This window comes from Cupressus sempervirens, chromosome 9 (genome assembly GCF_028749045.1).
Source record: "Cupressus sempervirens isolate cs-2001-9-10 chromosome 9, ASM2874904v1, whole genome shotgun sequence".
Taxonomy (NCBI): Eukaryota; Viridiplantae; Streptophyta; class Pinopsida; order Cupressales; family Cupressaceae; genus Cupressus; species Cupressus sempervirens.
Genome location: NC_143126.1, coordinates 179,334,413 through 179,349,607, shown reverse-complemented (window position 1 = coordinate 179,349,607; position 15,195 = coordinate 179,334,413).

Genomic DNA, 15,195 nt, shown 5'->3' with positions numbered 1-15,195 from the left:
ACTCACATGTCTTGGCTACTGTTGATTCATTAATAGACTTTTTCCACCTAGCATTAGTAATCACTCTTCCTTCTGTAGTAAACCTATTCAATTCAGTTTCAATTTTGAATAAGGTATCAACCAACTCATTGAAAAGACATTCATCAATATCATCTTGGAAAATGGATACCACTTGTGGAAAGTCTACAATATGATCAAAGGAATTAGACCACTCATTAAGATCCTTCACTTTTCCATCAGAATCAATAATAGGAAGAATTAAAGAATGAAAACCATTTGTCAAAATCTTCATTTTACTTTACATTGCTGATAGATTTCTTGTGAAGAATTGCAATAATTATTTTACTTTGTCCATACCTTCTTTAAAAATAATCAATTTATCCAAAAAATTTGGCTTTTTTGCTAAGAAGGGTATCAATCTATCAAAGAATTGCATATAGGGTCCCCACTTCTAGAAAATCATATCAAGCCATCCTATTGTATCCTTGCATACATGTTCAATAGATTGCAAATTGATGAAAGCATTATAGGCATCTTGAGATATTCTTTTCAAAATACTTATCCTATGGCTCAATACATTCATCATAACACTTTTCTTCGTTTCATTATTAGGTGGAGAAGTCTTTGTCTCCACATTCATTACTTGCACTGGTATTGTTACTTTTATAGGTATTTCCTCAGTCTTCATCTCTGCATCTATAGTGTGCCTTTCTGAAGCTTTGAGTTCTTTGAGAGATGAAACTTCTATCTCCAAACTTTGAATTTTTTCCTCTAACTCTTCTATCCTCTAGTTTTGTACAAGTTTTATTTTAAGCTTCTCCTCATACAACTTTCAGACATCTATACATTCATTGTACATAGCACCTAGCCTGTCTTCAATTTGATCAACTTTTTCCTCATTCATGAGTGCAAAATGTTTAACCAAGCTAGAAATTTCTCTTCCATAAGTATTATCTAATTTCCAAAGAATCATATTACCTTGGGTAGTTTCTTATATATCCATCATTTTTGGCTTGTTTGTATCAGTGGCAATACTCCAAACTGCTAGGGTTTTTGTATCTACATTAAAACCTGACCCCCTCTTCAATCCCTCACTGCCACTAGCCTCATAGCTAATAGCTTTGTCCTATCCTCTCATCTGATCAAGTACAAAAGCTCTCAAAATATCCTAGTTAGGTATCAAAATCATACCACTCCTATGTACAAACTCCCTAGCCACAACAGGGATCATTGTTTCAGTCTTAGAATCATATGCAAGCAGTTTGTCCACCAGTTCTTTATTCTTCTCAGGGTCTTCTCTTGGCATAAGGTTCAAAGTGAGATCATTTTGTTTTATTTTATACAAGAAAATTTTGAACTTTGATGATTTAATAAAATCATAATCTTCCATGAATTTTTTAGATTGGATGAGCCTATCATCCAGTCTTGAAGCTACAATTTGTAAATTAGTGGAAGCCTTTCCTACTTTAGCAGCTCTTTGATATAGATAATTTTTCCTAATTTTAGAAAAATACTCATCATTTCCTCAGATTACCTACAAAGCTCTACTCACTACCTTCTCCAAGATATGCACTATTTTTTGTCTTTTATTTCCCTTAGGGATCCATGCTGAGGTTGATGGTTGTTCTTCTTCTAACTCAACCTCCAGCAACACATCTGGTTTAGGTGACTCCCTATTTATAGTGGCGTGTTCTCCTTTTGGTTCATGGCATTTGGGACATAATGTAGTAAAAAATTTCCACCATTTTCTTTAAATTTTTAGGATAGAGCACTTTTGTGTAAAAACCATTAAAAGCAGGATTTGTTCTCCTCAAAGCCTCTTCCACCTTCCTAATTTCACCATACTTTTCAAGTAGCTCATCATCCTCCCCTATTGCTACTATATTTGCAATCAAATCCCTGATAGGAATAGGTTTTCTTGGAGGCAAGACATATCCCCTAATGGCCTTGACCTCATTGGTAATATAATTTTTAGAGTCATACATCCTATATGGCCTAGTAGCAAATTTATATTGGCTCAAATACTCACTCAATTCCTTATATGCATGTTTCCCAATTTCAAAATCCCCTATTTTAAAATTTCTACAAACAAATTTAGGTTTGTGCAGGGTAGGAGGGATCATTTCCTTGTTCATCAATAGAAATTGCAAAAAGAATTCAATAATGTCCAATCTGGGGGGTACATATTTTGGTAAAATGTGAGGAGGCTATAGACATGCATATACCCTAATCAATGTGCATTCCTTAAACAAAAAGATGTCCCCCCAATTATGATCCAGCCTATTTTTCTCATCTAGGAAGGCAAGTCTAAGAAAATGTTTTAAAACATTTGGTGCTTTGAAAAAGGTATGGTCTACCATCCTCATAATAATAGAACTAAACAAATTAAAGAATACAAAGGCATTTGAATAATAGAAATCCTTATGCCAAATATGAGTCCAAAGTTGCATAGGTAACTGACCAAATTCATCAAAAGTTTGATCAATGAAGTCCCTGCTAATGTATCCAATGTTATTATATAGGATAAGGTGCATCGATAGTGAATAATGGTGGAACTTGAAGTCTTTCATCTCTTCCTTCTTTGTATTACAAATTTTCATGTGCATACTATCAATGATGAAGGCTACATAATCATACTCCTTGTGGTGGAAAAGGTCCTATATATCACATGCCATTAGAAAAAGGGAACCATACACACAATCCTTTGCACCATCATTCCCATCACATTGTGCAACCCATACACTGTGTTTTTGAAATAATTCTTAAATCTACTCAAAGGTAGAAAATCGCCCACCCTTTTTTGAAGTAACCCTGCATTTTTTACCCTGTAAGGAATATGTGGTAGCATAACATTGTTCACAAAGTAGATTTTATTCCTGTCAAACTTTTCCTGCAAATTTGCAATGTCAATAGGTACATCCATTTATCCCATTAATCCAAAGGCCTCAACAAAAGAAGTTCCATCCAATGTGCATAATATAATCTCATTATGCCTGTGGAATGTTTTGGTTATTCTATTGTAGGAATTCATTAGGGCCTTCAACAAATCAACATCAATGAACACTTCTAGAAATATCAACTTTTCCATATTTCTGTTCCATGGATTACACACTAGCACATTTTCTATTCTATTCTGATAGAAGTACATAAAAAGATCATAACCAGTAACTCTAGGGCATTCAGCATCTTGAAAAAAAACATAGGGGTCTCCAAAAACATGATCATTTGCCAAAATCACATTCGATGATCCTGGAAGAACCATCTGCCAATCCTAAGCATGCTTATTTGGTTTCCTGACCCTTGACTTCTTCTTAGTCTTAGCAACAAATTTCTTCCTATTTCCTTTAGGTGTGACCTCTACAACATCATCACCCTCATCTTCAACTTTTATTTCTTCTTCATGAATTTCTTCAACTACCTTGTCTGCGATCTTCTCCACAAGTATGCTCTTGAAACTCTTTACATAGGATACACAAAACTCTACAACTGGTAGATTTCAGAACGTAATAGAAAAAAATTTCTTCAAAGTGGAATATATTCTATCATTTAATCGAATATTTGATTTTTAATCATGCAACTACCAGCTTTTTCAATAAATTTAGCATGCACAAGCTGTAAAATCATTCATGCAAGACATCATCAAGGTATATCAATTGTGAAATTTGAATTTGATGTACTTTTCAAAGTTTTATTTTACTTGGCTATGGCAATTTTTTCTTCCCTACTTACCTAGTACGAAAAATCAACTGCTTTCTTTCAATTTCTTGTCTGCTGCTCTTACGCTGAGTCAAACCTTCAACTTTTGTAACACCGGAGATACCCTTGATGAATTTCTACATTCACTAGGAGATGCTTTAGAGTACCCTAATCGTAAGAGTGTAATGATGTCTTAGTAGTGTATTGAAAATCCCTTTTACATTCTTATGATGCCCTTTACCTCATATGACCTCAAACATTTTGATTCGATACTTCCACTCTTACGATTTAGACATTCATTGTATGAGTGTAAAACCTTTATCATAGCCTTCTTCACACTTTACACCTATATGCAATTCAGTATTTAGAATATCACAAGACTTATCTCACCATTTCTTTGGTCTCACACTCAAAGTCTACCCATGGTATCGTAATATCCTTTATCTTCTCTTCATTCCTCCTTTATGCTTACATGCTCACGATCAAAGCATAACTATGGAAATAAAGTCTCAACAACCTTTTGTTCATACGCTTACCTTGAAACTACCAAAATGTAAAGAGAAATTCTTGCGTTAGCCTAGCAACAATCCAAATTCAACCTTAACAGATTTAGAGAATTCATAACTATTGATTTAAAACACATGCAGATAGAAAAACTTAAGTCATGTGCCACATTGGTTGGGCCCATCTACTACACATGATGTGTCATTATCGGATTTTCTTGCATCAGGGCCCATTTGACAACTCAACAGGTCCCACTCAACACATTCACATTATAATATAGCCTTTACAGTTGTCTGTAGGTCTTGCAAAGTGAAGACATGTAAACATCACTGATTGACACTTTTGGTCTTACAAGTCCCTTTCATACATAAGACCGTAAAGGACTTTATGCCTTTACACTATGCAAAGTATTACGTTCTTACACTATCCCCTAGATTGTAAGCATGTAGATCAAGACCCAACATATTTCCACTTACTCGCTTAAACGCTCACCCATAACCATGTAAAACAATATGACATCTCCCTTTAAAACCTTTACACTCATTCGCAATTCATTTAAATGCCTTTTCAAACCCTTTGTGCTTACCCACTCAACCTTACACTATGGGATTGTAAAGGGGAAAATTTGAGCACCTTTCCAAACCTTTTGAAAACTTAACAAGAAATTTAGGGTGCTTTTTTTATCCAGTGTATTTGGTAATTGCTTTGATAACAAACCTTGAGAATTTAGAAGGAATTTAAACAACATAGAGCAATAATAGGGCATAATGAAAAATAAAAACCATAAAGTTCACAACCCTAATTTGCAAGAAACAAGGACCTAATTGATTTTTCACCAAAAATTTATTCAATCTCTACCCTATGAAAAATCAGACCAACAGTGGCTCTTTTTGGGGATGATAGACTACTTCAGTCTATGCAATAATTCAGAATCTATGGAAGAGAAGACCACATACTTGGTAAGGAGATGACAACTTCTTCAAAGAACATAGAACAAACCACATAAACAAGGAAACAGACCACAAAGAAAACTTATAGGGATTTAAAAAATGTACAAGGACATACAAGAACCCTAAAGCTACTGTTCATGGAAGAAGAAATACTTTAAGAAAAGTATCTCTTCAAGAATTGTGCATGAACTAGAAATTCAAGAATGTCTCCAATTAAATCATTAAGAAAATATGAGTCTTCTCCATTTTTATCACAAATGTTATATGGGCTAAGCTATATGGGGTCAAATTTACCATGCTTTCCTTTATCTTCCACCCTAGCATTCCACATCAGTACTATGCCACCTATTTAGAATTTCCTCTCAATGGTTCTTTTGTCATATAATTGCTTCATTTTTTATTGTAACTTGACATTCTGAATAGAATATTGTCTCTTTGCTTCTTTTAATTTCAAAATATCATCCATTCTTAGTTGCATCTCATCAATGATATCATCTTCATATAGCTGGAAAAATTTATACATCTCCTTTAGGTTAGTTTGTGGAATTCTAGCCTATATACCATAAACCAAATCAAATGGGGCACATCCAATGGCCTTTTTCACAGTAACCCTATTAGCCCATAGAGCTAATGGAAACTTTGAGTCCCAAGCCTTCTTGTTTTCTCCTAAGATCCTCTTGATGATTTTTAATATACTCTTATTACTTGATTCTGCATGGCCATTCCCTTGAGGATGATAAGGTGAAGATGTATACTCTATAATGCCATATTTCTTGTAGAATTCTTTATACTCATCAGATCTGAAACACATGGAATTATTAGTTGTTAACTTCTATGGGCAACCAAATCTAATTATAATATTATTTAAGGTGAAATTGATCAAAACTTTACTTGTAGCATTCTTGGTACGGATTTCTTCAACCCATTTAGTGAAGTAATCAGTAGCCACCAAGATCCAAGAATGTCCACCATTGGATTTTTTTGAGATCTCACCTATGAAATCAATTCCCCATTGTTGAAATGGTGCCTATACTTCTAATAGGTCTTAATGGTAAATTCCCAAAAAAATTCAACTTTCCACTAAATCTTTGACAAGTATCACATGTCTTAACAAATTCATGAGCATCTTTGAAAAGTGTTGGCCACCAAAAACTAGATCTAAGGACTTTGTAGGCTATGGTTTTAGCCATGTAATGACCACCACACACACCTTCATGCATGTCTTTCAAAATCCTTGTAGAATCCACAATTGACCCTGTACTAGAACATACCTTATGGCCTGTAACTTACAAGATCTTTTTTGGTTTTCTGTTAACTCTGATGGAGATTTCATATTTTGCAAATAATATATTACATCTTTATACCAGTCAGAGGTATCCATGTCACAGAGATTATCCCTGAAGCTATCATCAAATTGATTAATTTGTTTTGCCTCTAAATTGGCTTCTGTCATTAATTTTGCCAAACCTTGACCCCTGACCAGTTTAGTTATCTAAATGTCAATATTGAACTCTTGTATCCTATTAATACATCTACACCTCCTACCAAATACCTCTTGTTGTGAAAAGATGTCCTTCACAGTAGTAGTGGGAATGAAAGCGATGACAGTAGCTCCCATTAAGTAACATCTAAAAGCCTTAACTCTTTTCACCAGTGCATATGCCTATTTTTCATTGATGTCATATTTAAGTTCTACTGCTTGCAAAGACTTATTAAAGAATGCAATAGGCTTCTCATAACTTTCTTCATTTTTCTGTAACAATACTGTAGCAACAGTGTGAAATGAAGAAAAATAAAATATATGCATTGGTTTGTCATAATCAGGAGCTCTAAGAACAGGGGCATCTTTAATAGCTTGCTTAATTTTTTGAAATGCAATACTAGGTTCACCATTCCATTTTTTTCTCAGATCCTTTCTTTAGCATTCTTGATATAGGCCTACTAATCTTTGCAAAATTTGTTACAAATCTCCTGAGAAAGTTGATTTGTCCAAAGAATGACTGAATGCCTTTAACACTTTTGGGTTTCTGAATCTTATCTATTGCTTTCACCCTTTCAGGGTCAATGCTTACTCCATGCTTACCAACTAAATGCCCTAAAAATTTTCCTTTAGTGACACCAAACTGACACTTTCTGGGATTTAAGGAGACACCATACTTGAGGGCCCTAATAAACACCTTTTCTAAATGCATGCAATGATCATTTTCATTTGTAGAATAAGCAGTTAAATCATACTGATATACAACCAAGAATTTATTAATAATATCAGCAAAGACCACATTCATTGCTCTTTGAAAAGTCGCCCCAACATTTGTAAGCCCAAATGGAATCCTAACATATACATAAGTACCCCATGGAGTAGTGAAACCAGTTTTGAACTGTTCTGATTCTTTGATAACTACTTTATTATATCCTGAAAACCCATCCATCATGGACATTAATTCTAAACTAGTAACCCTTTGCAACATGGCTTCCATATTTGGTAAACCATAATTATCTTTTAATGAAGATATGTTAAGATTCTTGAAGTCAACACACAACCTTATATCTCCATTTTTCTTTCTTACTGGTACTAGATTGGACACCCAAGAAGAATTTTTGATAGGCTTTATGATCCTCGCATCTCTTAATTTGATCAATTCTTCCTACATTTTGGGAGCTAGGGTTGGATTTACTAGCCTTTATTTTTGTCTAAAAGGCTTAGCATCTAGTTTCAAAGTGTTTCATGCTGAAAGAGATCTTCCCTATAAGCCTTTAGATCATCATATGACCATGCAAATTCATGTCTATACTTCCTTAACAAGTCTATTAGATCTTTCCTAATTTGAGGAGGCAATTTCATACCCATATATACTTTTTTAGGTGTTTCCTGTGTTCCCAAGTTCACTTCCTCTAAATCTTTGGCATTATATCCATTAGTGTCCATTTGTGACCTATCTTGGTTGTTAAAAACATTCTCTAAAATAGCTAGACCCTTTGGAATTTTATTTGTCTTCAATTGCACAACTTCCTACCCAAAAATAGTATCCTTTCCTTCTATATTTTCTACATAAGCTGCACAATCAATTTCTTGTCTTGACAACACATGCTCACAATTCAAAAATCTCAAAAGATCCTTATCATCTTCAAACACTTGCCAATTTTGCACATTATCAAGGACAAAAGGTCTAGTTTGAATCTCAATCTTAGAAACACCAGCAAATGTGATATCATCAAGTTTTATTGCTATATTTGCTAGTAAATCTGCCATTTTATTATTTTTCCTATCTTTCCAAATTATCCTAGATGCATCAAAAAATTCAACCATATCCCTAACTATATTTCTATATAATTTTAATCTTTTATTCTTTGACATATAAGCATTGCTTACTTGGGATACTACCAACTCAGAATCTCCTACAACATGTAAACACTTTATCCCATGCTTATGAGCTAATCTAAGGCCTAACAATAAAGCCTCATACTCTGATATATTATTAGTACAAGGGAAACTTAAGGTGAAGGAGAATTTATATGTTACCCCTTTTGGAGATATCAACAAAATGCCTGCACTAGATCCATCTTTGCAGCATGCACCATCAAAAAGCATAGTCCATAAATCACCCTTGTCTATTTTTTTGTCAGCTTCCATTTCCATCTGAGACTTATGCTTAGATTTCTTCAAAGTCAAAACCTTAGATCTAAATGCATTAATATATGTATCTAGAAGATTTCTCATGTTGTCTTCTACATCTTCCTCTATCATGTATATACTCTTAGGCTCTCTATTGACCTTTATCAAATTCCCCTCAATATTAAAAGTAGCAAATGACAAATCACACTGTAGGCTCCCTCCCATGGTAGCACTCTACTTCCTAGACAACAATATGCCATAGTGGGGTGGAATGTCAAAAATCAATACACTCATAGTAAATTCTTTGTCAGGGCAGGCTATTAATCTATATGGAAAAGAGTTTATAGTGCCTATGACTGTCACTTCCCTTTTATCCATAGCACAACATCTTCCTTGAGTGGTATCCACCTTTAAGTCTAATTCTTTCATTATTTCAAAAGGCATCATAGTATTGGAAGCACTAGAATCAATCATGCAATTTTTTAATGTTTTACCATTTACTAAAATGCTCAAGAAAAATGGTTCAACATTTCCCAAACATTTATTTACAGAGTTATTTAAAAACGCTCAAGGAATTTGAGAGACAACTACTTCAGCTTCATTGTCCCTTACCTTTTCTTTATTTCTTTCTTTGGGTTTGTGATTTTCATTACAATCCTGACTTACCTTTACATCAGTATTTCCCAACCATGCTATGGCTTTATATTGGTGCTTAGGGATTCTTCGCGATTCAAAGAAAGGAACATTAATAGTAATCTGAGATAAAACAACAAGCATATCTATGGAAGAATCAAAAAAATTATCATTAGTCACATTCCTTTTCTCATCCTATTCATCCAAAAAGTTTAGAGCATCTTGATGATTTGTATCATGTTTTGTGATAATCTTTGATACATTCTCATGCATTTTTCTGGACACATTATTGGAGAACTCCATATCTTTAGGGTTTCCTCCTTTCTTTTGTTGCCACCTTCTATTAGTAGTTCTAATCTCCATAGCATGAGCTTCCTTAGGTTTCACAATATCCCCTTTTTTAGGATCAATTCCTTTTCTGAAAATACTAGCTACTTTATCACTTTCACCTCTCTAAGCCATGTGTCTAGTTTGAACCTAAGCTATCATATTTGCAATGATTTGATCAATCTCTTCCCTAGAAGGTTTTCTTAATGTTACTTCTTCCTTTGCATTTACCATGTTACACACATTGTCCTCCACATCACTCTCGTCAGAAAATAGTTGCTACTATATGCCATTCTGGAACTGTCTTTGGTCATACACATCTCCATCTTAATCTTCATAGTCAGAATAATGTGATTCAAACATATTACATCCTACATCATCATTTTTTTCTTCCTATTTATTACATTCTTCTACTATTGTTTGATTTCCTAGGAATGACAATGATACTACACAAGATTAAGGAGAATGGGGTAATTGACATGCAAAACACCATGTATGTTCAGCAATAAATTTAGGATTATCTACCAAATTCATAGAATTTTTTGACAAAGGATCAGGGGTGACCTTGTTGCTGATATTTTTAGGGGGAGGAACATTAGGCTAACCATCTTTCCAAGTGGTAATATAAGGGAAATTTTGCAACCTATTCTGTCTATTAAAATTGGACTGATAACAGATTCTAGTTTCATTGGGAGTCCTATCTTTTTTTACCTGAGGAATATTTAGACTCTTTATAGCATTTAAAAATTGAGCTATCTCACTAGGCTCTTGGTTCTTCCCACCTAGACCTTTGTTATCCTCTTTTCTATTCCCCTTATTTCCAAACAATCTAGGATCACCTCTTTTATTATCTAATCTCCTTGAGATCCTTAAGTTATTCTCCATTTATAACAATCCTAAAAGCATTCCTTAAGGTTCTAGGTTCCGTGTCCCTAAGTTGGTATGTCATTTTACCATCAAATGCTTTTAGATAACTGATTAGACACATGTTGTCATCAATTTTCATAGTTTTCATTAACTTGTACATTCTCTATTGAAATCTGGTATTAAATTTAATTACAAAATCATTAGGCAATCTCTTGATGTTATTAAATTCACTCAAAATGTAACTCTAATTTTGCTTGTCACCATATTGCTCTTTGAAACAATATTCACTGTCCTTCCAATCCATAATGGACAATTCTGGAAGTCTTTTGAACCATTCTCTTGCATCTTCAATTAATGATTGAACAAAGAACTTCATTATAACATCTTCAGCTTCAACCTCATAGTCACTCATCATATCAAGAAAACTTCTCAAATGATCTTCACAAGTGATAGCATTGTTTCCAAAAAACTTAGGTAACCTTTTTCTCATTTCTTGAGGGATGGGGTTAGGAAAATTTGGGATTCCATCAAAAAAAATCTACCTAAAAGCCTCTAACTGAATAGGTCTTCTTTGTAAATCAATCTTAGGATGATGGGGAACATTTTTCTTGACATTATTCATGTCATTACTAGTACTAGCATCACCAACATGCTTATTTAGATCTACTTTCTATGAAGAAGAGGATAAGAAAGAAATAGGTACCTTATTGGTATTTTGATTTGCATAATTAATTCCACCATCTATAGTTCCCTTGGGTACAACTATAGATTGCTTCTTAGCAATTTCCAAGAATTTGATTTTATTGTTCATCTTAGCTATAGTAGCCTCACTTTCTACAATCTCCAGTTTCTTGGCTAAAGCATCCCTTTCTTTCCTTCTTTCCTCCAATTCAACATTAGAAAGCGACATGGAATCATGGATTTGAACTATCTTTACTAGTTCATTAATCATAATACCAATCTCCTTCTATTTTCCTTTGTCCTTAACACCTATAATAGGTTCCACATCCTTTTAGTCTATTGTTATCAACTTTGAGAGTAGTATAGTTCCTAATTTTCAATATTACGGGTCCCTCTAAATTAATTTTTTGAGTTTCCAGCTAATTCTGCTCCTGCCTTTTGAGCTGTTCAACTTGTCCCATAATCTTAGGCTACCAAGCATTAGTTGCTATATCATTTTTCTTTTTTAGAGAAGCAATTCACCTAAGCAACTCTTGTTTTTCTTCATAATCTTTTCTGATATTTTCTTCCCTTTCCTTCTGAAATCTCCTATCAATAACTTCTTGTTCGACAAGCTATGCTCTCAAAATTTCATTCTCATTAGGATCAGGGAGAGTAAACTCAGAATTAGATGTTTTCTGATAATTGAAACTTTTAGGTTCTAAGTGACTTGGTCTTACCCTTTCAAGGGGATAATTTGACATGAAAGGGTTTGTGCTACACCTGAAAATATTATTACTAGTCATATCGTCAAGACTAAGTGTATGTGATTGCACAATCTTCTCCTGACATATCATTTCAGGGGTATTATATAAATCATCATCAGAAAGTCCTGGGTGAGACCTAGGACCTTTGGAGAAACACTCATTCTCAGCAGCAGAATGGTGAATATTATCATTCCTTACTATTTGCCTTTGTGAATAACCTTGTTTCTGCATCTGATTTCCCTTCACAACCCAATTCTATTTTGCTCTAGGAGGGAGATCAGTTTGTAATTTGATTCCCAGATTTTTCCTAAAATTTTCTCATGTATTCTTTTTATTTTCCATAATTCGGGACAATAATCCTCAAAAATTGACACTGGTTAACCATTTGAGTTGCCACCCACCCTATCAGAATGGGAACTTTATGAAACAAATGACAAATGCTTTAATGACAATTTTAGGCAAACTATATACAGATTCCAAATCTATAGGAAACTTCAACCTAAAATGCTTCCCTTAAACTATTCCCGAGGGAGACACAGATCTTAAATGACACACTAACTGTTGACAATACTAAGTTTCCCTAGTACAGTCACCATTTTGTTGGTGTTTGAAACTAGTGCGCAACAAAATGCCCAATACCAAAATGATAAGACTCAAATAACCTAAGGATTAGCTAGTTCCTATCATCAATTACATAAGTAAACTAGTTGGGCCCAACTTCAGCAAAACCAAGGATGGTTTCCTACTCTTTGGGCTCTATAGAACCGAGGTGGGTATACCTAGGGATGATTCTAATGCATACTGTTATATGGAGATTATCTTAGTATCATTCTAATTCTCATCTCTTGCCCACAGATACATGAACAATTTTCTTCACTTCTGTTGTTGCTTTCACATTTATATGCATCCCCTATTAGTAGATTTGGTCATAATCCTCCTAAAATTCACAAATATTCTTTGCAATAGAAGCTACCTAAGACTCAACAATTATATATAAATGAGTGGTGATCAACATTTATAACTTTGAACAAAACAGAATGAAATAATTTTGACTTTAGAATTTATTTGATATTTAGTAGTAGAATTTACCCTGGCCCACACCCGACTCATGTGACCAGTGCCTTATCCATTGGGCAGAAAAATGACTATTGGTGGGAGATCCAATTCAAATAACTTGTAAATGAATTAATCAATTGTAATCACCCATTTCCATTCTTATGAAGTATCCCTCTTATAAACTTACAAACCCTACTAATTTACTGTAGCATTTCTATAATTCCTTGAATTAAAAGCAACAATGAGATCAGCATACAACCAATTCAAATTTATTTTAGCCAATTTAAACCATATTTAAATTGCTTCAAGGTAGATAAACTCATAAAATGGAGACAAAAATTGGTGACACAGATATAGTGTAAATACCCCTTTGTATTATCCTTTTAGAAGACTAATACAATAACCAATGGAAATCAATGAAAAGCCCATAACATATTACTGATTCTCTCACTTTGATATATCATCAGATAGTACCATTGGAAATAAACTAAAAGCAACTACATATTATTGGACCGACTATCTATACTTTTCTTGAAAGAAAGAAAAAAGCATACAAGTTTCTCGGGGTGGGGGGTCACAATGCCTTGAAAACTCATTTATATAACATGAGTTGCAACAAGCAAAGGGAAATTGTGACTGACAAGTGTCCCTCTACAACAATGTTTACAACAAATTTTACTCCAAAATATCTGGACACTTTAACTTGAAAAGAACAAAAAAAGGAAGTTATAAATGATAGTTGGAGCATAAAAACATTAAATTTTTCCATTTCTCTAACTACTCCCTATTGGAAAAGTCTTTATTTCTGCAATTGCTTCCCAAACAATGAATTTTATTTTAGTCAGCCAATCACATGTCTTGGCTATTGCTAATTCATTAATAGACTTTTGCCACTTGGCATTAGTAATCACTCCTCCTTCTTTAATAAACCTATTCAATTCAGTTTCAATTTTGAATAAGGTATCAACCAACTCATTGAAAAGACATTCATCAATATCATCTTGGAAAATGGATACCACTTGTGGAAAGTCTACAATATGATCAAAGGAATTAGACCACTCATTAAGATCCTTGACTTTTCCATTAAAATCAATAATAGGAAGAATTAAAGAATGAAAACTGTTTGTCAAAATCTTCATTTTACTTTGTATTGCTGACAACTTGCTTGTGAAGAATTGCAATAATTCTTTTACTTTGTCCATACCTTCTTTCACAATAATCACTTTATTCAAAAAATTCAGCTTTTTTTCTAACAAGGGTATCAATCTGGTAGAGAATTACATATAGGGTCCACATTGCTAAAAAATTGAATGAAGCCATCCTATTGCATCCTTGCATACCTATTCAATAGATTGCAAATTGATGAAAGCATTATAGGCATCTTGAGATATTCTTTTCAAAATACTTATCCTCTGGCTCAATACATTCATCATAACACTTTTCCTAGTTTCATTGTCAAGTTGACAAGTCTCTATTTCCACATTCATTACTGGCATTGGTATTGTTACTTTTATAGGTATTTCCTTGGTCTCCATCTCTGCCTCTACAGTGTGCCTTTCTTCTTCCACCTACCTTGGTACCTTTTCTGCCTTGGATGTAGCTCTAAGTAGTTCTTTGAGAGATGACACTTCTATCTCCAAACTCTTAATTTTTTCCTCTAACTCTTTTATCCTCTACTGTTGTGCATGTTTTATTTTAATCTCCTCCTCATACATCTTCTGAACATCTATACATTCATTGTACATAGCAGCTAACTTGTCTTCAATTTGATCAACTTTTGCCTCATTCATGAGTGCAAAATGTTTGAATATCCTAGTTAGGTATCAGAATCATACCACTCCTATGTACTAACTCCCTAGCCTCACTAGGGGTCATTATTTTAGTCTCAGGATTATATAAAAGCAATTTGTCCACTAGTTCTTTATTCTTCTTAGGGTCTTCTCCTAGCATAAGGCTCAAAGTGAGTTGATTTTGTTTTATTTTATACAAGAAACTTTTGAACTCTGATGATTTAATAAAATCATCATCCTCTATGATTTTTTTAGATTGGATGAGCCTGTCATCCAGTCTTGAAGCTGCAATTTGTAAATCAGTGGAAGCCTTTCCTGCTTCAATAACTCTT